General features: G+C 45.3%; 1 protein-coding gene and 1 pseudogene across 2 annotated transcripts in view; one reads left to right on the top strand and one right to left on the bottom strand.

The window, feature by feature from the left end:
• Positions 1–23,221, bottom strand: part of LOC308464768 (vomeronasal type-2 receptor 26-like) — a gene marked incomplete at both ends in the record, with an annotated part of 142,042 nt that overhangs the window by 4,567 nt on the left and 114,254 nt on the right. The window lies entirely within an intron of this gene.
• On the top strand, positions 13,983–20,840 carry LOC308464771 (vomeronasal type-2 receptor 26-like; annotated as a pseudogene). Its single transcript has 6 exons — positions 13,983–14,215; positions 15,136–15,424; positions 15,971–16,837; positions 17,557–17,784; positions 19,091–19,151; positions 19,943–20,840. The product of its transcript is annotated as a vomeronasal type-2 receptor 26-like (transcript).

The raw sequence follows: 23,221 nt of genomic DNA, 5'->3' as shown, positions 1-23,221 counted from the left end.
CGTGGAACCCTAGAGAGATGTTGGATAAGACTTTGGGATTCTCATTGATTTCTTTGACAGCAAATGCTAAGGCCAGGATGTGTTGGTAGTTCTTTGGCACGGAGCTGTAATAAAATTACAACACAATGGACTGAAATGAAGATGAAGAGGAAGAAGAGGACGAAGAGGAAGAAATGCTCCCTGCATTTAAGGGAGTTACTCTTTGTACCAATAAAAAATAGTAGTATAAAGTCAATAGGTGTGGCCTTGCCAACACAGTGCCCATAGGTGCAAGAAAGCCATAGAGACCATCACCTGAGGCCACAGAGCCTCTGATCCCTTCCCTTGCTGGCTGCTTACTTCACCATGAGATGTTGTGAGTGGTTATGCCTCCCAGAAGTACATATATATGAATAATGACATGGGAAGAGCAAAGCTCTTTGCTCTGGATACTTTTCCAGGCTCTGATCTTCAATTGAGTGATTGAACAGAAAATGGAGCACTATGAAGGCAGAAGTGGAGCAATCTGAGGGAAAAGCAAGTGGAGAAAGTGCTGCATTGCAAGAGTGAGGAGAGACAGAACAGATCCAGAATTGTGTTATACAGTGGTACCTTGGGTTACATACGCTTCAGGTTACAGACTCCGCTAAACCAGAAATAGTACCTCGGGTTAAGAACTTTGCTTCAGAATGAGAACAGAAATCGTGCACCAGTGGTGCAGCAGCAGCAGGAGGCCCCATTAACTAAAGTGGTGCTTCAGGTTAAGAACAGTTTCAGGTTAAGAACGGACCTCCGAAACGAATCAAGTTCTTAACCCGAGGTACCACTGTACACAGAAAGAGTCAGAAGGTGGACATGGACATAAACTCACATCCCTCAAGGTTGAGAAGGAACGAGGTATGGAGAGAACAGAAATAGTGGGGCAGTGACAAGGCATGATCCACCATGTGAAATTCTGTAGAAGGCTTACTAAATAACAAAAAGAAGCACAGAACTGTTTATATTAGTGGGGCTTGCAAAGGAAAACATAGTAGCAGTACAAACCGTTACAGTAATCAGAGGAATTAATACATTAAGCCCACAATCTGTATTCAGCTTTACATGGCTGGCAAAACAATAAAAATTGAATCCAAAGGGGATGGGTGTCTGGGGAAAAAGACTTTGAGAATCCCATTTGCCATTGAACCCAATTTGTTTTGGCCATACACAATGTTGGCTTTCAGCCTGATTCCCGGAACGTGACCCTCGTGTAAATTGGGGGCTTCCTGTCTCTGTCTCTCTGTCTACCCATATCCACCCTTGCCCATCACTGTCATGCTGAGGTTGAGTACTTCATACCTCTTCCATAATACTGAATTTTACAATTTACAATTTTATTGGGTTTCCATGAAAAAGTACATCAAAATATAAATCACGGTACTGCTTAATGATGCATTTTCAATCATTGTGGTCTACTATATTAGATCGGAAAGAAGGGGAATAAATAATGTCTTACATAGGTTCATCAATCAATATCTGTGAAGGCTGTTCCATAAAAGACTGGATATTAGACATGTATATGACTTGCGAAACCATCTCACCAATTACAAGGTCTCCTGGCTGGTAAAATTCGTGAGCAATAGGAAGAGGGTCATCATAAATGCTGCAGTTAATAGAATGTGCCTTACATATAGTGTGAAGCAGAAGCAACAGCAGAAACAGCACCAGCAGGATCCTGCTGAGAAATCTTCCCCTCCCAATGTAGATTCCCATGTTTCCACTACAGCCTTATATGCAGATGTTATCAGTTTGGCTAACGTATCCTTTGAATAGTGGGCTGTTAGGTAGTCTATGCACCAGCGCTTTGGTCTTTTAGTTAGCCAACATATTTTCTTTTTCTTCACACATTATTCCCAGGAATGACTGGAGGTTGCTGGGATACAAATAATAACATTGTAGCTATTATTACTTCTTTTTAAAACAACCAACTGCAGCTGTTTAGTTATAAATTTCACTTTTCCTTGGTTTACAAAGAAAATAACTATACCCACGACTGTTACCCAAGAGAACATAAGGTACATTGTGGCGAGGCAGCGTTTCAGTTAAACAATATGCTAAACTATGTGCTAAACCATGTGCTAAACCATGCCTAGTCAAGGAAGTTCACATTTCACAAAAAGAATGTTCCTTGAAATTGATGACTGCATGGAATCATATCCAAACATGTAAAAGAAGAATGATGACACAAAAGACTGGCAGAACCCTGGCTGTGCCTAGATGTAGCCGTGAACAATAGGAAGCTGTTATGCCTTTTTAAAGATGCTATTGTTTTTTAATCCAAACAGAATGTGTATATCTACTATGTAAGAGGATGGAAGCCAGCAATTTTGACAATGATGGAGATGATTCCTCAGTGTGTTCTTCGTATTTGCAGTTGCATCATGCCTGACCAAATGGCTAAAGCCTCTCCCCCCTGAATTGTACGACTATTATTGTCTTCCTTGAGAGATAATAAGTAGGCAGCGTTGCTTAGTCCTGAGCAAGAGTTCAGTTTTCCCAGAGATCATTCTTAGTTGGCAGAAAATGAAGGCCTGGGTTTGAACGTAGAGTCAAGTCCGAGAGTCCGTGAGATTCAGTCCCATCCCATCCTGTCCCCCACCCTGAAGATGGGTTCATCTCCTTCATTACTTGACTTCCCAGTATTGTTTGCCCCCTGGTGCTACCAACAACAAATTACTATCAGGGGTGCCATATTTCTCAAAGTAAAGACCAGGACATCCCGAAAGTTGTTGCGCTTTTTTTTTTTTTTTTTCTTCTTATGCAGTACAGTGGTACCTTGGTTTACAAACTTAATCCATTATGGAAGTCCGTTCTTGAACCAAAGCATTCTTAAATCAAGGCTTGCTTTCCCATACAGCGGGAGACTCAATTTACAAATGGAACACACTCAACAGAAAGCGGAACATGTTCTGCTTCCAAGGCAAAGTGAACAAACCAAAACACCTACTTTTGGGTTTGCAGCGTTCTTAATACAAGTTGTTCATAAATTAAGCTGTTCTTAAACCAAAGTACCACTGTACTATCATTCTGCAGCGTCCAAACCTAGCAATTAGGAACAGAGCCTAGCCCAAGTAGCTCACAGTCAGAATTTGTCATCTGTGTACATGTCTGGGAACAAGGAAGAGGCTGATTTTCTGAGGTCACCGAAAATACATATTTGGGGCCCCTGTAATTCAGTCCAGTTGCCAATGGCTCTCTTAGCTTTTCAAGAATGGGCCTTTGCTGTGGTGGCTCCCCTACTGTGGAATACTCTTCCCAGAGCGGCTCGCCTGGGACCATCATTACATGTCTTTATTTCATTTGACATCTGTTTACTGAAGGCAGAAATTTGGCATGCATTCTGTGATGTAAGAGTTGGAGAGACAAAATCAGCCTCTAAGCGTGATCCAGCTCTGGAGTTGAGTGATATTTCATTTAATAATTATAATAGTGAGGCTACAGGGAACCAGACAGAGGGCCTTCTCAGTAGTGGCGCCCGCCCTGTGGAACGCCCTCCCATCAGATGTCAAAGAGATAAATAATTACCTGACATTCAGAAGACATCTTAAGGCAGCCCTGTTCAGGGAAGTTTTTAATATGTAACGCTGTACTGTTTTTAACACTGATTGGGAGCCGCCCAGGGTGGCTGGGGAAACTCAGCCAGATGGGTGGGGTATAAATAATAAATAATAAATTATTATTATTATTATTATTATTATTATTATTATTATTATTATTTATACCCCGCCCTCCCCAGCCAAGGCCGGGCTCAGAGCGGCTTACAAGCAATAATAAAAACAAGTTGAATGATTACAACTCAAAAACAAAATTAAAATATTGAAAATATTTAAAATATTGAAACATTAAAATATTAAAATGTAGCCTCATCGCAGAAGGAGAAGGAAAGCAAAAAAGAAAGAAAGGGAGGGAGGGAGGGAATCAAATTGGCTCCACGCCAGAGGCCAGGTGGAACAACTCTGTCTTACAGGCCCTGCGGAAAGAAATCAGATCCTGCAGGGCCCTGGTCTCATGAGGCAGAGCGTTCCATCAGGCCGGAGCCAGAGTTGAAAAGGCCCTGGCTCTGGTTGAAGCTAATCTTACTTCCTTAGGATCCGGGACCTCTAGGGTGTTGCTATTTATGGACCTTAAGGTCCTACGTGGGGCATACCAGGAGAGGCGGTCCCGTAGGTACGAGGGTCCTAGGCAGTGAAGGACTTTAAAGGTCAAAAGCAGCACCTTAAATCTGACCTTGTACTCTACCGGGAGCCAGTGCAGCTTGAAAAGCACTGGGTGAATATGCTCCCATGGCAGAGACCCGGTGAGGAGCCTCGCTGCAGCATTCTGCACCCGCTGGAGTTTCTGGGTCAGCTTCAAGGGCAGCCCCGCGTAGAGCGAATTACAGTAGTCAAGCCTGGAGGTGACAGTAGTCAAGTCTGGATCACTGTGGCCAGGTCGGGGTGGGAAAGGTAAGGGATCAACTGCTTGATGCGGCGAAGGTGGAAAAATGTCGCCTTGGCTGTTGCTGTAACTTGCGCCTCCATGGAAAGGGAGGCATCAAGGATTACACCCAAACTCTTAACGGAAGGCAATGGCACTAATTGGGCCCCCGCAAGAGAAGGGAGTTGGTCCCTCATCCCCATGCCATCCCGACCCAGCCATAGGACCTCTGTCTTTGAAGGATTTAGTTTCAATCGGCTCCCACGAAACCATCCAGCCACAGCTTCCCAGCATCTGGTCAGTGTGTTCGGGGCCGAGTCAGTGTGGCCATCCATCAGCAGATAGAGCTGAGTGTCATCAGCATATTGGTGACAGCCCAGCCCAAAGCTCCGGATAATCTGGGCAAGGGGGCGCATAAAGATGTTAAAAAGCATCGGGGAGAGAATTGCGCCCTGCGGCACTCCACACACCAAGGAATGGCGCAACGACATTTCCCTCCCTAGTGCCACCCTCTGTCCCCGACCAGAGATAAAAGAGCACAGCCAGTTACGGGCTATGCCCTGTATCCCCACGTCTGCGAGGTGGTGGTCCAGAAGATCATGATTGACCATGTCAAAGGCTGCTGACAAAACTAAAAGGATCAGCAGTCCTGACCTGCCTCGATCCAGTTGTCTACGGAGATCATCTGTTAGGGCAACCAGAGCCATCTCAGTCCCAAAACCAGGACGGAAACCGGACTGAAATGGATCTAAAGCCGATGTTTCCTCCAGAAAACCTACCAAGCTGTTCTGCAACCGCTCTCTCATTTACCTTACCCAGATATGGAAGATTTGAAACTGGGCGGTAATTGGATAGGTCTAAGGGATCTAATGAAGTTTTCTTTAAGAGTGGACACACCAGTGCTTCCTTCAGTTCCCCTGGGAATGTCCCCGTGTCAAGAGACAAGTTGATGATTTCAACCAGGGGGGTCCGCGCGACATCTGGACACTCCCTAATCAGTCAAGATGGGCACGGATCAAGGAGGCAGGTGGTGGGCCTACCAACTTGGATCTATCCACATCAGCAGGGAGTATCCAATCGAAATGGTCCAACACTGGACCTGAAGTCAGTCGAGGGGCCTCTAGTTCAGTCACTGTATCTAAATTGGCAGGGAGGTCACGGCGGAGCAACAGGACTTTCTCCGCAAAAAAGCTCGCGAATGCCTCACAGCTGTGGGTCAAATTTGTGCTTAAATTTGGTTGTCCTCCTAAGGACGTTATTGACCTAATTATTCTAAAAAGTTGTGCCGGGCGAGAGCTAGCGGATGCAATGGAAGCTGCAAAGTAAGATTTCTTAGCAGCTTTCATAGCCATCTCATAGGCTTTCATAAGCGTCCTATAAGATGTTCTTGAGGCTCCGTCACGAGTCCTTCGCCATACTCGCTCTAGCCGTCTGAGATCCCGCTTTATTTTCCGGAGCTCCTCAGTAAACCAAGGGGCCCGGTTTCGATGGGGTCGCAGAGGGCGCTTAGGCGCGATCTCATCAATGGCTGCCAAGAGCCGGTTATTCCAGTCCTCAACAAGGTCATCTAATGAGTCGCCAGGAGGAGCAGGGTCCCGCAAGGCTTGTCGGAATCTATCAGGATCCATCTGTTTTCGCGGACGAGCCCAAATAGGTTCGCCACCCAAGCAGGGGAGGAGCGGGAAGTCAATCTTGGCTTTCAGAGCGTAGTGATCAGACCATGGCACTTCCACAGGGGGGAGCATGATCACATCTATGCCAGCCCCAAAGATCAGATTCAGCGTGTGGCCTGCTTGATGAGTGGGGCCCAAAACAATTAGTGGGCAGACATGTCTGCTCAGCTTTTTCAGTCAAAAACAAACCCTTGGAAAGAGGTTGGTTTATTCAGTTGATGATTTGTGATAATGTGGATCTTCTTACATCTCCGTCAACTTGCATTCAGCTTAGTGAACAAGAAGAGGACCTAATTTTCCAGGATGAGAACATAAATATATTTACCTACAGTAACACAAGATGGGGGGAAGGCATTTAAGATGGACAGAATCCATACCCTCATTTTAAAAATAAAAATAAAACAAAAGCACCTCTGAATAGTTCCCATAATCTGACCCATTCAACCACTCAGTGTCTCAAAACCTCTGTGCTGGGAAGAGATGATCATACTTCTCTTGGCAAAGTCAATCTAGTTAATTTTGTTTTTGCCCCTCAGCTTGCTCAAAATTTGCGGCATAGGTATGATGCTCCTATAGGATCAGGCACTGTTGGGAATTAGTTCACATAACAGATGTTTTAATTTTATACAATAAAATTGTTTGTTCAATTAAATCCTCCAAAATTAAGCCATGTCTCATTGTTTATGTGAGTACAAGGCCAACATGAGATGGGGTCAACTTAATTTGGCACCATCATTGCATGTCTTTAGGCACCTGGCAAAAATATTCCTCTTTGTCCAGGCCTTTGCCCATTAAATGATCTATTTCTTATTAAAGCTGTGCAGAGGGGGCTGTTATTATTGTATTATTATACTGTCTGTTGTTACTCTTTTTATTATGTGTAGTGGTTCAAGGGGTTGCTCGTGCGTAAGCCGGTGCAAACACCTGGCTGGGTTGCCTGAGTGAACCTTTTCTGTCCGGACAGCCACTCACCCGTGGCTGTCTCAATCGCTGGCAGTATCCGTCAGTGGGCGTTTCTTAAACTTCTTCCAGCAAAGAAGCTCTTTGACGCCTAGTCTCCTCCTACTCTCTCTGCGCGAAAGCCTTCTGCACAAGGAGGGCATAGGCAGCGGAGGACCCCTACTCTCCCCGCTGGTCCCTGGCAAGGAGTCATGGGACCGCCTCGCCGCTTCCCCCATCTGCCCCCCTTCTCCACTGGTGCTACGCTGATTCTCTTCCCCAGAAGATGGGCTGCCTCTCCCAATCCCGGGACGCTCTCTGGAATCCCTCTGGATCTTGCTCTCTCCCTCCGGCACTGATGGCAGTTCCCTGACATTATGTTTTTATTACTGATGCTCCATAAAATGTGTTCTTAATGTTGTACACTGCCGTGGGATATTTGGATAAAAGTCAGTATGTAAATCAAATAACAAACAAACAAACAAACAAACAAACAAACAAACAAACCAAAACACTCTCCCACCATCCGCTGGTGTGCCCTTCATTCCTCTTTTCTGTAGGGTTCGGGTGCATCATCTCGTTCTCCCTGGGAACTCACTGGCACATCTGAACCAAACAGATTGAATGCCTTGCACATCAGCTGGTGCAGTGTGTGTGCGTGTGTGTGTGATGCTTTCTGCAGCCAGTTGCGTGCTGAGGTCCACCAAAACACCCTGACCCTAATAACTCACACATCACACGGAATTTTTGTTTGAGGTTTTTGGCATAATTTTGGCCACAACTTTATTAACATACATAGATGTGAGTAGTTGCTTAGGCTTGGTTATGACTATCTGTCCCCCCACCTTGGGGACAGAACTGACTCCTGGATTCCAGTGAAAGTCAGTGAGGGGAAACAATATTGGGGAGAACTGGAGCTGCTACACAGGCCCTCAGCTTCTCCCCACATGCGCCCAGGGGCTTACACGACCCAAACCCGACAAAGGGGTTGGACAAAGGGATGGTAAGCCCCTGAATTCCTTTAACGGAATTCCCTTGCAACAGCAGCATTGGAGGGGCAGGCCCAGCCAATCCTTACCCCTCCACCAACCAATTTTAACCAATGCCTAACCGCCAAGCTTACAAGTTGTGACGATTTGCTACGCAGTAGGCAAAAACCAAATGGCACCAGCCAAACAGCCAGATGGACAAAATTCCTACCAGGCCCCTGCCCCAATGGCAGACGACCCCATGACAGGCATAGCAATATCAAAGCACAAGCCCAAACAAGGGAGGCTGGGCGGGTGATCCGGTGCCCACAGCGAAAGAGAAAGCAGATTGCTGTGTGCACAGCTTAAATAATCTCAGTTCCCACCCCCAAACAATTTTACCCCAGCAACTCGGGCAACCAGTCCTTGCCAGGCCCATTTAAACAAACTGCCTGGCAACAGCAGGGTGTCTTGCCTGGCCCCAACCGCAACACGTGCTCTCTATTAATGAGAACACGCTTTCCCAGGAGGGACTCACTGGCACCCCAAAACCAAGCAGGGTTGCAACCTCCCCCATCAGGTAATGCATGCAGAGTTTAATCTTATTTTCTGCCGTGGTTGGCCATGGCAGCCAGTTCTCAGAAGAAACAGGGGGCATGACATAACCAAGTACAATGAAACTCCCTGCAAGTCAGCTGATGTTGGTGTGGGAAGGAGAGCTCCCCCACCTCCTCCAACCTAACTTCCTACAGTTCTCTCCTCCTGTTCCAACTAAGCCTGCCCATCCAAGCTGAATCCTGTCACACACACCAATTGCCCTGATTTGAACAGGACATCACTGATTGACAGAAACCGCCCTGGCTACTTATGCCAGGAGGAGTATTCCAGGAGGAGGTGGGGAGAAAGCCCAGAAAGCAAAGTTGAATGAATGAATGAATGAATCAATCAATCAATCAATCAATCAATCTTTATTTGCATCAGCCATCGGCCATAGCAGTAAAACAACAATATGATGTGCAAAGAATAGAAATAAAAAGTCAATTATGTAAAATACAGTTTAGGGTTTTGAATCAATAGTCAAATAGTGGATCTTATTCTGATTGCCCCAGCTAAAAACCTTGCAGCCTTTGCTGTCACCTGCTCATCTTGATCTGCCAAGAGAAAGGACACTGTGGTAATGGCTGGGCGACCCAGAATGGGCAATAAAAGAGTGCAAGCCAGAAGGACATGCGCCAATAAAAGAGTGCAAGCCAGAAGGACATGCGCCACCGATTTGGTACTGCCATCTCCACAGGGACATAAGCGTTTTTCATGTGGAATCTGTTGGAATTGTCCCTCAAGTCCAGCCGAGGGCATGACATTCAAACTTGTGAGAGTAAAAGCGCGTCTATATTTTAGAATTGCTAGATAATGCCAGAAAGTTGAAATGGGAAGGTGGAAACTAGTCATGCCATGGGCAAAAGTAAAGACAGTGGAGGGGTGATGGTGGTTCAGAGTGGGGGGGTCAGTGGCGTGGTGGTGGTTCAGAGTGTCCCAGAGTGTCCGTTCTGCAGGGCTCATCACACAACCCTCCAATGGTAGACAAGCCAGAGGGATAAGTGAGTGGAACAGTGGATGTGACTTTTACCTTTGTATAGTAAGCCAGTTCCTACAAACACCCCTCTCTATTGTCCATCCAGACAAGGAAGAGGCATGATCAGAACTCAAGTATACATCTAATGCTATCTAATGCTATCAGATGCAGGTATCTAATGCTAGCAGGTCTGCTTAGCCCCACTGATATTAATGCACTCACCACAATCGTGCTCATTTATTTGACTGGGTTTACTTTGAGTACAACTATCAACGGATACAGCCTGTGAATCAGGGCCCATGGGGTCTGTGGCCTGGGACCAGAGAGAGTCCAGTTCGGACCCTGGGGCTGTGTTCACCCTTGACCTGATGCATTAAAGGGACAGAATTAAACATTTCATGGCACATGACTTTGGACTTGGGCACATAAACAGGAGTGGCCTAGCTGGATTGCAAGAGACATTGAACTACGTTGGCAACCTTTCATAAAACTTTCTGATCTGCGTTAAATCAGCCCTCTAAAGTTCACATCTGCCTTGGTATGGGCACTAGTGTAAACCTGTATAACTGAATGCTGTTCTTGTCATTTGGAGCGAACTCTCCAGGGGCATCTCCCAACGGCAAACGCTGTGTCAAGACCCTGCAATTAGAGATAATTGATGGAGAGCCCTTACAGCCATCGCATATGCTACATACGGGTGCAATTTTCACAGATCATCATTATTCCTGATTATTCAGTATTACAACTAACCTTAAAATAGCATTTGCTATACAGTTTTCTGTGCTGCATTGTAAACAGCGCTTTGACTTTTACGTGGTATTAACTGTGACCTGTGTTTACCTGGACGCTGTGCTTTCCACCTTGTGCCAAGTCCCAAAAGGGCAGCAAACCAAGATAAGGCTCTGCAATTAGCTGTAATTTTCACAGTGGAAAGCCCAATTAAACTTGTCAGCCAGGATTCTAATTATGAAGCAAACTTCAGCAAGCAGCTGACAATCAGGAAGAAAGAGAGAAACCTGCTTTTTTCTCTCATCTGCTGTCTGCCACACTTTAGTTTAATCATATCAACAAGCAAATATCTAACTGGGCCCAGAAACACTCAGGCAGAGCTGATCAACACACACAAACTGTCTCTCACTTAACAAGGCAAATATCCTATGTGAATCCCATCACAATGAAATGCTTATAATTTGAACACTAGGTTTGGACTCATCCATGAATGTGGGTCTGTCTCTGAAAAGTATTGGGAAACTTCTTCTAGGCTGGGATACTGCGGCCAGGCTGTTGCCCAGTGCCAGTGATCTGAAGAATGTGGCTCTGCCATTCAAACTATTTTACTGGCTGCCAGGACATTTGCACACACAATTCAAAGTATCCATAAGCCCCGCTCCGTGCCCAGCAGCTCTGTGGCCCATAGAGTGCAGCAAAATACTGGGCAAGGTTTTCCCCAGTATCTTCTCTGTGTGGTGGGCTAATGGGGAAAAAGTTGTCCCATAAGCCCTTGCTGCAGAGGGGAGGGCAGGCCTATATACGGCTGTTTCCCCTGGAGCTTTCAGAGCTTCCCTCCTACCCACCCTCAGGTTAGAGCCTTCACTGGGCAATTTTGGGTCATTGGTTGACAGGGCCAAAAAGATAACAACAACAACAACAACAACAACAACAACAACAACAACAATTTATACCCCGCCCATCTGGCTGGCTTTCTCCAGCCACTCTGGGCGGCTTCCAACAAAATACTAAAATACAATAACATATAAAACATTAAAAGCTTCCCTAAACAGGGCTGCCCTCAGATGTCTTCTAAAAGTTTGGTTGTTATTTTTCTCTTTGACATCTGGTGGGAAGGCGTTCCACAGAGCGGGTGCCACTACCAAGAAGGCCCTCTGCCTGGTTCCCTGTAACTTGGCTTCTTGCAGCGAGGGAACTACCAGAAGGCCCTCGGAGCTGGACCTCAGTGTCTGGGTAGAATGATGGGGGTGGAGACGCTCCTTCAGGTATGCTGGACCAAGGCCATTTAGGGCTTTAAAGGTCAGCACCAACACTTTGAATTGTGCTCGGAAATGTACTGGGGATTTTCTTTTCTCCAAACGTGATTGGCTTCCCCCCCTCCTTTTGCTTTCCCTCAGTGAAATTATGCCTTTCCTTTGATAGGCGGAAGAACATTCTTTGCATGAGGGTGGAAATGGCATTGGTCAGCATCAACCTAGTATAGAGGGTCCCCCATCAGGGTCCTGAGGGGCGGATTGACCATGGCAAACCCAAGCATGGTTTCGGTATCTGCCTGGCTGGAACCTGCACCCTGGTCCCCAAGGGAGACCTTGCTGGCTTGGCCTGCACCACGGCAAGGTTCAACACTGGCCGACTCCCGTTTGGAGTGATCCAAACCTAGCAGATCCATTCCATCAACATGGGGCTTGTGGAATGATGAACTGATCCTGGGACCCAGTGCCATGCCAACCCTTGCCCTGCCTGCTGCTGCCAACAAAGATTTGTCCTGATTTTATCCCATCCCTATTGTACAGTCTGGTTATTTTGTTGCTTTCACAGGCAACATAATGGGCCTGCCTGGGCAATGATATTTAATGTTCTAAGCAGCATGGGACAGGGATTTTTGAAGGACCACCTCCTCCTAGATCAACCTAGTTGCACAATCACACCCTTTTGACACCATGACTGCAAGGTGGTTTTAAGAAGTTAACACTCTGTGCTATGTGGTCTTGAGTACACAACTGCAATTTATCTAGGTCATCATCGCTGAACATCTGTGTTCCTTGCAAGAAAGCTCTTTGGGATGAGGCACAGATTTACACACCATCACCTAGTAGTATTACCATCTTTTTTTTTCTTCTGTGCCCCATGTCCTCTTCTTTTAGCTGTATCTTGACCTTCAAGTATTGCAGGTGACAATGTTCATGAAAAATTTCACCTGCTGATTTATATATAGCACACACAACCCTTAATATCACAGAAGCATAGGAGCCAACTCTACGAGTTTGAGGACACCTCAGCTCGTACCCCAAATATATTGGGATGGGACTGAGACCCCTGCCATCTTGAGGGGCCGGGCCTTGGCAGGACTACCAGTGGCAGGCCCCATTATATCTTTCTGTGGCAGCAACAGGTCCTGTTGGGTCTCACTGGGCCTACTCACAGTCTTGTACTCGGTCCTCGGTGTCTTCTAATTTTTTAAGTTTAAAACCAGCACCAGCAAAAGTCAATATATCTCTATAAGTGCCCCATTTCCTTTCCATATTAATTTTCTTTAGGGCATTTGCTTTGGTGGGGGATAGCCATAACAGTGTTTTTCTTTCCAACAAATTCTTACATCTCACCCAAACACCATACAGACTCTTTCTTATTCTCTTGACCAGTGGTGCAGTGGTGAATTCTGAAGTTCAGGAGTTCATTGTGACAGCCCCCAAAGACACACCCCAAAGGGGCAAAACCCAGCCCCTTCCCAGGGAGACCATTCTCCCGCTGAGGGGTAACAGTGAAAACTCAAGAAGGATCTTATATATTATGTACCCCACCCTATAAAAAGGTAAATATTGGAACTTAACCTTCAGTCACTCTGTCAATTGCATGACCTTACTGCCCTTTCCCTTCCCACATGCCACAACCACATGTATTGTATGTTTCAAGTTGTACCACTGCATTTAAGCCTCCATTGTCACCTCCTGGGTCCCTCACATTGCTCTCCAACTCTAAGATAACAAAAGGAAATTCTCCACTTCCATATGCATTGATCTATATTTTTTATATACAGTAGCAAGTCAGTTTCTGCTGTTAGCCCATGTAATATAGGATTTCTGAATCCTCCCCTCCCTCCCTTTAACTGGTGTACAGGAAACATCCCTGAAAATCCTGAAAATCATGTCTTCATTGGTGAGACATGTACACTTGGGGGAAATGGAGCAGGTGTGATTGAGGAAGAGTGTTGGGAAATCCAGGAAGCTCCCTTCAGATCAACAGTTTGCAGCTGGGCTGCTTGCTTGCCTGGGGCACTCGCAATTGCAAGAGAACTACTCAATAACAAATGTGCATTATTATTTTGATCTTACTGTAAGTCACAGTGCTCATTCCTCTAAAGAGATAACTTTGGAACCAGTAATTATCTCAAACTGCTGGGTTTTATCATCAGTCTTGCGAAATCCCATGTACACTTTATCAGGCCACGAACACAATCAATGTCAGAGTGTGGAAGTGTATATAAAATAAATCCTGTGTCATTCAGATCCCTGATGAGAAATTCTGCACATGCAGATTTTCATAGATCAGATCTTTGGCTTTTCCCTTTATCAAAACAATCTAGAGTCATTAAATGAATGTTCCTGTAATGCAGTTTATGGTAGATGAGATAGAAATCTGACTTTCGGCATCCCTGTTGGCCCCAAGATGGTCAGAACATTTCTGCTGCTGATCTTTCTCTTCCTGTGGCTGCAGTTGCCTCCAACTGAGAGCAAGGAACCCTCTGCTAGATGCACCATGATGGAGCCTTTCCAGCTTCCATACCAGAGTTATCAGAGAGGGGACCTAGTCATTGGAGGAATTGTTTCTTATTTTGGCTTTGTATTTGAAGAAATTGATTTCCATGAGCACCCAAACACAAAGCTTACAGATGAACTCTTGTAAGTAAAAATCTCTATCCTTCATTGTGGTGACCTCATGTATGCTACAATTACACCAAACATGCGATGGCCTCCTCAGAAGAGATTTCCATGTGACTTTTGTCAAGTAGGAATGTTAAATATCTATTTTCTTCTCTTTACATTGTCATCTGGTCTTCTTCTTCTTTGTTGCTTGATTCCATTTCTTGAGGTTTCTATCTTCTGCCTGTTCTGCTTTCTCATCACCTGATCCCATGGCTCTCACCACTTTCTCCCAACTTCTTCCTCATCCTCCCTCTTTGTTTCCTTTCACACCATTAATGTCTGGTTTTCTTTGCAGCAAAGCTTGATCCTCACATTCACAATCACTATCCTTTAATGTGACCATCACAGAAGCTGTGACACCTGAATACCATAGATTTCGGAATCTATTCTCTGCTGTGCAATGTAAACCATATTGGATAATAAAAAGATCAGTTGCAAACTTGATTTTGCAAAACAAAGTATCTATCTGGCTTATTTCCAGAGTAGACCCACTGAGATTAATACAACTAACTTAGTCTGATCTATTAATCATAATAGGCCTTCTCAGAGTATGACTTACATTGGCTACAGTATTTTTGGTACAGCCATAATTTTATTTAAAGGAGGGAGAGATAGAAACTCCATTACCATGAACTAATAGGTTCTGTTCCATCTGATGTGCTCTGATTTCTACTCCCGACCTACACCAAACACTTACTATCTGAGAGGCACCAGTCAGAATTTTTGACTTGGCAACGTCTCATCCAATGGGTGTCCGTTGGTTGCTGAAAGGAAATAAGGAGTTAATGGAAGGATGTGACAACTTATATACGTGCATGTGAGCCAGGAAGTTACCTATGTGCTTAAGAGGGAAAGGAGGAGAATACCTCTGACATATAGTATAACTCTTTTATTAGTGACACACCAAAGTACTACCAGAATACCCTCTCCCTGGTGTTTGCTGTGAAAGAAATAAACAAGAACCCTAATATTGTACCGAATATGACCTTTGGGTTCCACGTCTACGATAGCTACTTAAATGCAAGGATGACTTATCAGAACACCCTGAAACTTTTGTCCATCAGAGAAAGGATTGTCCCCAACTTCAAATGTGAGAAGAAAAATAAGATAGCTGTTATTGGGGGACTTGACTCTGACATCTCCCTCCACATGGCTACTGTCTTAAGCATCTACAAGATTCCACAGGTATAGTAAAACTGGGGACTGTCAAGCTCTTCTGCCTCTGGTACAATAGTTATCTTCTGGGTTCTCAATACTTTCTTTTGCTTTGGTTCATCTTTCTGAAAAAGGAAATGAGAAAGAAAAAATATATAAATGATACAAAAGTCTGTGGCTTTGCTTTTTTTTTTAGTAATATTTCAGTGTCCATGTTTGACAGGGAGCTATGCCGTAGTGGTTGGAGGAGAGGGGCTTTGGTGCTTGCCTGACTTTGTCTCCCATGTGTCACTGGGAAGCAGCAGGGAGCTTGGAACTGGGCAAATGCAGCAGCAGGAGTCTTCCTCCTGCTCCCAGGAAGCTGCACAAGGCCAGTTGCAAGAGGTCAGAGAAACCTGCTCCTCCTCCCCACCAACAGCACCTGGAGATATGCATAATGTTCTTGTGAGACCAACATGCATCCATAAATGGAGTCGAGAAATTCACATGGGTTTGTTCCTCAAGCAGATACTTGGGATGAACCATAACCGTTTGATCTAACTCTCCAATTCTTGTGGGGTTAATTTCTTCCTCCAGATTGCTTACTGTGTATTAGCTCCAGGGAGAAGCCCGGAGTTGCAGCCCCAGACCTTCTACCGAACGGTGCCCAATGAGAAATATCAATATGCAGGGATTGTCATGCTACTTCTATATTTCCAGTGGACATGGGTAGGAATTGTGGCATCCGATGATGAAAATGGAGAGACCTTTATGCAAAGCTTAGTGCCAATGTTTTCCCGGCATGGAGTCTGTACAGCTTTCAGTGAAAAACTACCAGCCATTTCTCAGGGTCTAGATAATTTCAGTTCCTTGGAAGTCATTCGGGCCAAGTCCTCTTTCCTGGTGGCCTCAGAATTCAACATAGTGGTTCTATGCGCAGAACCTGAGACCATTACAGTTGTGAAATGGATGCAATATTTCTTTTCATTAGCTGAAGATGTTGCAGAAAAGTCTACAGGCACTGTGTGGATTTTGACAGCCCAGTGGGCTTTCTCTTCAGAAACAATGCAAAGGTATTACAATATACAAGTCTTTGATGGTGCCTTGTCTTTTGCAATTCACACAGAGGAAGTCCAGGGATTTAAAGAATTCCTTCAGACCCTGAACCCCAACTCTCCAAATGGAGATGGGTTCCTCCAGGCTTTTTGGCAACGGGCATTCAGTTGTTTGTTTTCTGCTTCCAATGGGCACAAGGAAAACACAAAGACCTGCACTGGCCATGAGAGTCTGGAGAGCCTTCCTGGGCATATTTTTGAAATGACCATGACTGGCCAAAGTTACAGTATCTATAATGCAGTTTATGCCATTGCACATACTTTACATCAGATGCACTCATCCAGGTCAAAACGCAGAATGATGGCAGGCAGAGGTGGGCTCAATCCTCCAAAACTGCAACCTTGGCAGGTAAGATTTCCTATTCAGAGTAAACCTTTGCTGGGGGCTAATCTAATGGGCGATGACACACAGTCCATAGAATTAATACAGACGAACACAGAGACATATATATAAACACACAACCTCTTACAGCTTTTACCTTTCCTCTACAACAATCCCCACATTCTTTTCAATCCTTAACTGTTTCCCCTTTCCTTCAAGCTGAAGGAGCCACAATCAAGATAGGACCTGTACTTCCCTCCCTTCCATTTGCAGGAGTAGTTGAAGGAGTTATGGCACTCTGTACCCTTTCCCTGCCTCTCTAGGAACATTGGCTGTCAAGATGTGAATGCATCTCTTTCTGAGGAAAAGTAAATAAAGACAGAGACAGAAAGAGAGAGAGAGAGAGAGAGAGAGAGAGAGAGAGAGAGAGAGAGAGAGAGCAGGCTAAACCCACCATGAGCTGCTCTCCACTTTGTTTTCCCTCTCTCCCTGCACACCCTCCTTGCAGGAGGGGTAGTTCCAGGGCTTCCTGACATGGCACCATTTTGCCTTTGCACACGGACCCCAGAGCTGAACCCTCAGGCAAGGGGCAGGCCAGCTGTACTTGCTAGAAATACTTCAAATGTTGTAGGCTGCACGGTTTTTACTACTTTCCAGTGTGTGGAATATATTGATAAATATTTCTCCTTTGTAAAATCAATAAAACTCTCCTTTTTTAAACTTTGCCTTTGTTTTCTTCTGTCTAGCTGCACTCGTTCTTGAGGAGTATCTCCTTCAACAACAGTGCTGGTGACTTAGTGTCCTTTGATGAGAAGGGGGAGTTAGCAGGTGGATTTGATATTATTAACTGGGTTACTTTTCCAAACCAAACCTTCTCCCGAGTGAAAGTAGGAAAGATAGTTCCACAAGATTCACAAAACATAGACTTCAGCATGGATGAGGAAGCCATCACATGGCACAGATCCTTTAATCAGGTGGGACCATCGGATTTTTTAAAATGTGATATTGTGTGGCGAGTTCCCGCCTCCCTGCAAAGAAATAAAGACACAGGACACAAGAATTCAGGTTAATGGGTCAAATTAGGCCACAACTTTATTAATTACAGGAATTGAGCGGTATTGGCCTTAGGCATTGGTCCTAACTACTAAGCGGCTAAAGCCAGAAGGGTTAATCACCAGTGGGAGGAGTCCTGCTGAGGCACGTCAACTAGGACCTCCCCCAGGTGTAACCGCATGGGGGCGTGCCGTGGGCCCACACCTCCCCCTCCGGAATCCTTTACCGGACTACCCTTGTTTGGGGGAAGGTGATGGCGCTCCTTCCCCCTTCATTTGCATAACAATAGGACTGTAACCCCCACCAATGCCTAACCTCCAATACCGAAGAGTTGTGACAGTTTGCTACGAGGTAGGAGAAAACCAAATGACTGGTGCCAATCTGCCATTTGGGAAAATTCCTACCAGGCCCCTTGACAGCCACCAACCGTAGTTCATAGCAACGTCAGTGAACCTAGCCTAAAGGGTGGGATGGGAGGGGAAAAACCGTGTCAGCTGTAAGGAAGGAAAGAGGAGGGGTCTCGGTTGCAGCCGGGTTAAATAGCGGGGGGCGGGGCCTGGTATGAGGTGGACGGGGATTCCCTTGTTATCGTGGGGGCTGGAGCCAGCCCCGACGCGTGTGGGGGAGGAGCGTGAAGCCCGTAACCCCACCTCCTTGCCAGCACGGAAGTGGCTTTGTAGGAGTAAATTATACTGACCCAAGTGAGATTTACAGCTCAGAAGACAAGGGGAGGCTAAATTACCCATTAGTTTTAAAAGAAAATTTATTGTCCTGCGGTGCTTCTCTGAGCCTAATGTATGTGCTTCCTATTTTACCTTCCTTGTCAACTCCCTGTATTTCAAAGGCTGTTGTTTTCCCTGTCCTCTCTCCATTCAATTCAATATCCCTTCTCATTCACTCCCAATATTTACATTACAGTTTCTTTACACATACAACACACCGTTCTGGAATAATGTCAACCAGTCTTTGGTTAGAACTGTGTTGTTTACAAGGCACGAGAGAGCTACATCTTCTCCTCTTTTTATGGCTAGGTGCTGCCCCTTGCCTTGTGTAATGATCGCTGCCAGCCAGGCTACAGCAGGAAAAAGAAGGAGGGGTTGCCATTTTGTTGCTATGATTGTGCTTCGTGTCCACATGGGATGATTTCAAATCAAACAGGTAGGAGACATCATCTGCTATTTTGTATAATGCTTCCTAATATCTATTTCAACTCTTTCCCTCTATTAGCAGTTCAGTACCCCTAAACAGAAGAGCAGCTGCACTGATATCTGGAAGAAAAAAAGAGATAGTTGGGGAAACTAGATCCAGAACTTTTACAAGTGAGATCTGAGGAAATAGTTGTGGAATATGTCTGCTGTTATCTGCCTCTTCCCACATGCTACATTGATAGGAATGGATAGTTTTAGGTGTGTGAGCCAGAAAAAAGCATGAAATGATCTCCTTACCCAGAACTGTCCTCAGCCCAGTGGCGTAGCGTGGGTTGTCAGCACCCGGGGCAAGGCAAGTAATTTGTGCCCCCTAACCCGATAGTCCCTCACTCTCTCTCCGCACCGCACCGCATGCCTGGCACCCCCCCCCTCCACAGTGGGCAGCGACCCGGCAGCTCGGATCGGATTCGCACAGCCAGCACTGCAGTGAGAGAGAGTGAGTGAGCCAGGTAGGGGCAGAGAGTTGTGAGTCCGAGCGCACGCCCCCCCCCAGATATTGCGCCCGGTGCGGCCGGCCCCCCCTGCAACCCCACGCTACACCACTGCCTCAGCCCAGCCTCTGAGTCCAAAGTGGCTGTTCTCAAGAAGCCTCCATCACCATGAAGATCTCTCTGGGTGTGACCAACTTTAGCTAAGGGTGCAACCAAAGGCCGTGTTTCTGATCACTAACTGCAGATGAAGGACAGAGTAGATGAAAAACCCATGCACCTTAGCCCCATCAAAACATAGAGCCTATTGCAGATTATGCATAATGACAGGAGATTGTACCAACTGGTTTTAATATTCACTTATCTCTGATACTTAATCCAACTAATTAATGTCTTATTTGTGGGAACTCATATATCACTCATTTCATTTTCATTTTTTTCAGATATGGATTATTGTTTCCAATGCCAAGATGACCAATTTCCAAACAAGGACAGAGATCAATGCCTCCCCAAACGCCAACATTTTCTTTCCTACGCAGAACCTTTAGGGTTCGTTTTAGCTTCCTTAGCTCTGGTCTTTTCACTGGTCACAGCTTGGATACTTGGCGTCTTCTCTAGGAATGGGGACACTCCCATTGTCAAAGCCAACAACCGGGACCTCACCTACACTCTGCTCCTTGCCCTCTTGCTCTGCTTCCTCTGCTCCTTGCTCTTCATTGGCCAGCCTCACCCAGCTGCTCTTTACGACAAGCTGCTTTTGGCATCATCTTCTCCATTGCTGTGTCTTGTGTCTTGGCCAAAACCATCACGGTGGTTCTGGCTTTCATGGCCACCAAACCAGGATCCAGGATGAGGAAATGGGTGGGGAAATCTCTCTCAAACTCTGTTCTTCTTGGTTGCTGCTCCGTTCAAACCAGCATTTGTGCTGCTTGGCTCTGTATGGCTCCTCCATTCCCAGATGTGGACATGAGCTCTCTGGTGGAGGAAATCATTGTGGAATGCAATGAAGGTTCTGTCGCGATGTTTTATTCTGTCCTGGGTTATCTGGGACTCCTGGCCATGGTCAGCTTCACTATGGCTTTCCTGGCCAAGAGGTTGCCGGACAGTTTCAACGAAGCCAAGTTCATCACCTTCAGCATGTTGGTGTTCTGCAGCGTTTGGCTGTCCTTTGTTCCCTCTTATCTGAGCACCAGAGGAAAGCAGATGGTGGCTGTGGAGGTCTTTTGCATCTTGGCCTCCAGCGCAGGTTTGCTGGGTTGTATCTTTTCCCCCAAATTGTACATCATTCTTCTGAGGCCTGACTTGAACAGCAAAGACCACTTAATTCTGAGGAGCAAATAGGAATCAGCTTGCGTTGATGGTTTTAATTCTGCATTAATGCTTTTAATTTATGCATTGTTTGCTGGCATTTATTGGAAGAACACCAGACAAAGTCATTCCTTGTCTTTCTCAACTCTTATCCTTTTAACCTTTTCCATTCCCAGAAATAGCCTCCAACCTACATCTGTAATCAATAAAGCTGAGACCAATTTTTAACCCCATAAAGTTGTTCTGTCACTTTGTTATCCTGTCAATACACTGATCTTCCATTCGTAGGGTGCTAAAGGTATATCCCTTCATGGGGACACATCATTGGTGGGAAACACGTAACTTCTGCCAAGGCTATACTTTATATATTTAGGTAAAAGCTATATTGTATTTATTTATATGTAATCAGGAAAGGCTGCTGATCTCACGGTGTATTGTAGCTGTAAAAGCCTGTATAACATGGCAGAACATCATGGACAATTAAGATGCTGAATGACATTTGTTACCCACTGGTTCTCCTCTGCCTACAAATGAGACCCAGATTCTCTGAATTTATCTTCTCCACATAGAACAGATACAGAGTGGCTGGACTGAAGAGCATTTCAGCTGTCAGGAGAACCTACAAAACCCCGTGCAAAGGGCTTTACAAGTGCTGATGATGTTCTGATAGTTCAGGCTTGCAAAGCTGTGTTCATGAAGCCATGGAAACCCCAACAACCAGCTCTTGGGGGGCCTTGCATAGCTCCATATGCAGCACTATGAGGCCCCAAAGATCAGCTGATAGCAGGGGCTTGCAGAGCACCATGTTTGCTGAGCTTCAGGCCCAATGAGCAGCTGATCATTCATGTGGGGAAAATGGGTTCTCTGATGTCTCTGTGATATCGGATGATGGAGAGGTTTGCTGCCCCATCCCCATGTCACCTATGGCCCACGGGGGATGTGGGAGATGAGGATCCAGGTCACCTCTCAGATCAAGTGCCCCATAAGATCACCAGATCAACCATGTTGTTTACAATAAAACTTTAGGCCTCAAAAATTGATGGAGGTCAGTTTAGCTAAAAAAAACCACAGCCTGCAATTTTTAGCACAAGAAAGTAGAATTAAAAGTATTCATGATATGAAGAATACTATAGCACACTATAGCATTTCCCCTTTGGACATAACTTGGTCAGAATTGATTGCTATAGTAGTGTTTTAAGCATTTTAAAACTCATAGAGAAAGATTCTAATATACCATGGTTCTCCTCCTCCCATGTCATCCTCACAACAACGCTCTGAGGGAGGTTAGGCTCAGAGGCTGTGATCTTCCCAAGGTCACCCAGTGACCTTCATGGCTAAGTGGGGAACCCAGATCTCCCATGTCCTAGTCCAACACTCTAACCATTACATCAGACTGGCTCTCCACTGAAATTTATGGTCTGGCCATATGGTGTTTGTGAAACAGACTTGATTTAAAGGTTGTGCAAAGGTTCTTTTTACCTCTTTGAACATTTTGCTGCAAAACAGTTATTCTTTTATAATATATTTTCTTCTTATGTAGTTTTCTGGGTAACCTTTTTTCTCTCTTTTTGCTGACTCTCCATAAACTCTAATTGCTCTCCCTCCTAAGGAGGACCAGCTGAGACTTTGGCTGTGATGTGATAAACATGCTTCCCACCCCTGAATCACTGAGAAGCTGAGAAGTCTCCTGTAATTATCAAAGTAATCATGATCATTTCTTTGACTCTCTGGGGAGTTCCAGTAGCTGCATGAAAACTACGAATCAAAAGTTGCAGATACTATTAATAATCTCCTGTGATGTTCAGACTTTGGCCTTACACCAAGGCTCTGTCAGACTGATCACTGATTCATTTCCCTGCAAAAATCTGGCTTTCATAACCATCCCAGTGAGATGAGACTTTGCTCCTCAGTATGACTCAGATGACAATGTGCAAAGAGATGAATTGTCACCTACAAAATTCCCTGCAACATGGTAATATTTGCAGTCTTGGTATTTGTGCTGCTGCCTCAGACTGTGTGCAAGTTTCCTCTTGCTCCTACAATAGGATGGTACTTTCCATGATGTTAACATCAGTGCTGCTTCCTCCGGATGAGTGCAAGGCTGCTGTTGCTCCGTGTTCCATCAGTGACCCTCTTCCTATTCTTCACAAATATTTCCAGTCTGGAGATGTTGTTATTGCCGGCATTATGTCTCAAATCTATATAACTTCAAGCATAGCCTTCAATGAACGTCCTACACCTGAACTCTTTGATGACATTCTGTAAGGAAGTGTGTGTGTGTGTGTGTGTGTGTGTGTGTGTGTGTGTGTGTACTTAAAAACTGTATCATATATCTGTAATGAATATATTTCTGCATTTGACACATGATGAAGGTGATTGTCATAACACTAGTGGTCAAAATTGTGGAAAACTTC

Source organism: Podarcis pityusensis (assembly GCF_964106645.2).
Source record: "Podarcis pityusensis genome assembly, chromosome: 16".
Lineage (NCBI taxonomy): Eukaryota > Metazoa > Chordata > Lepidosauria > Squamata > Lacertidae > Podarcis > Podarcis pityusensis.
This window is presented reverse-complemented; position numbering and strand designations above follow the sequence as displayed.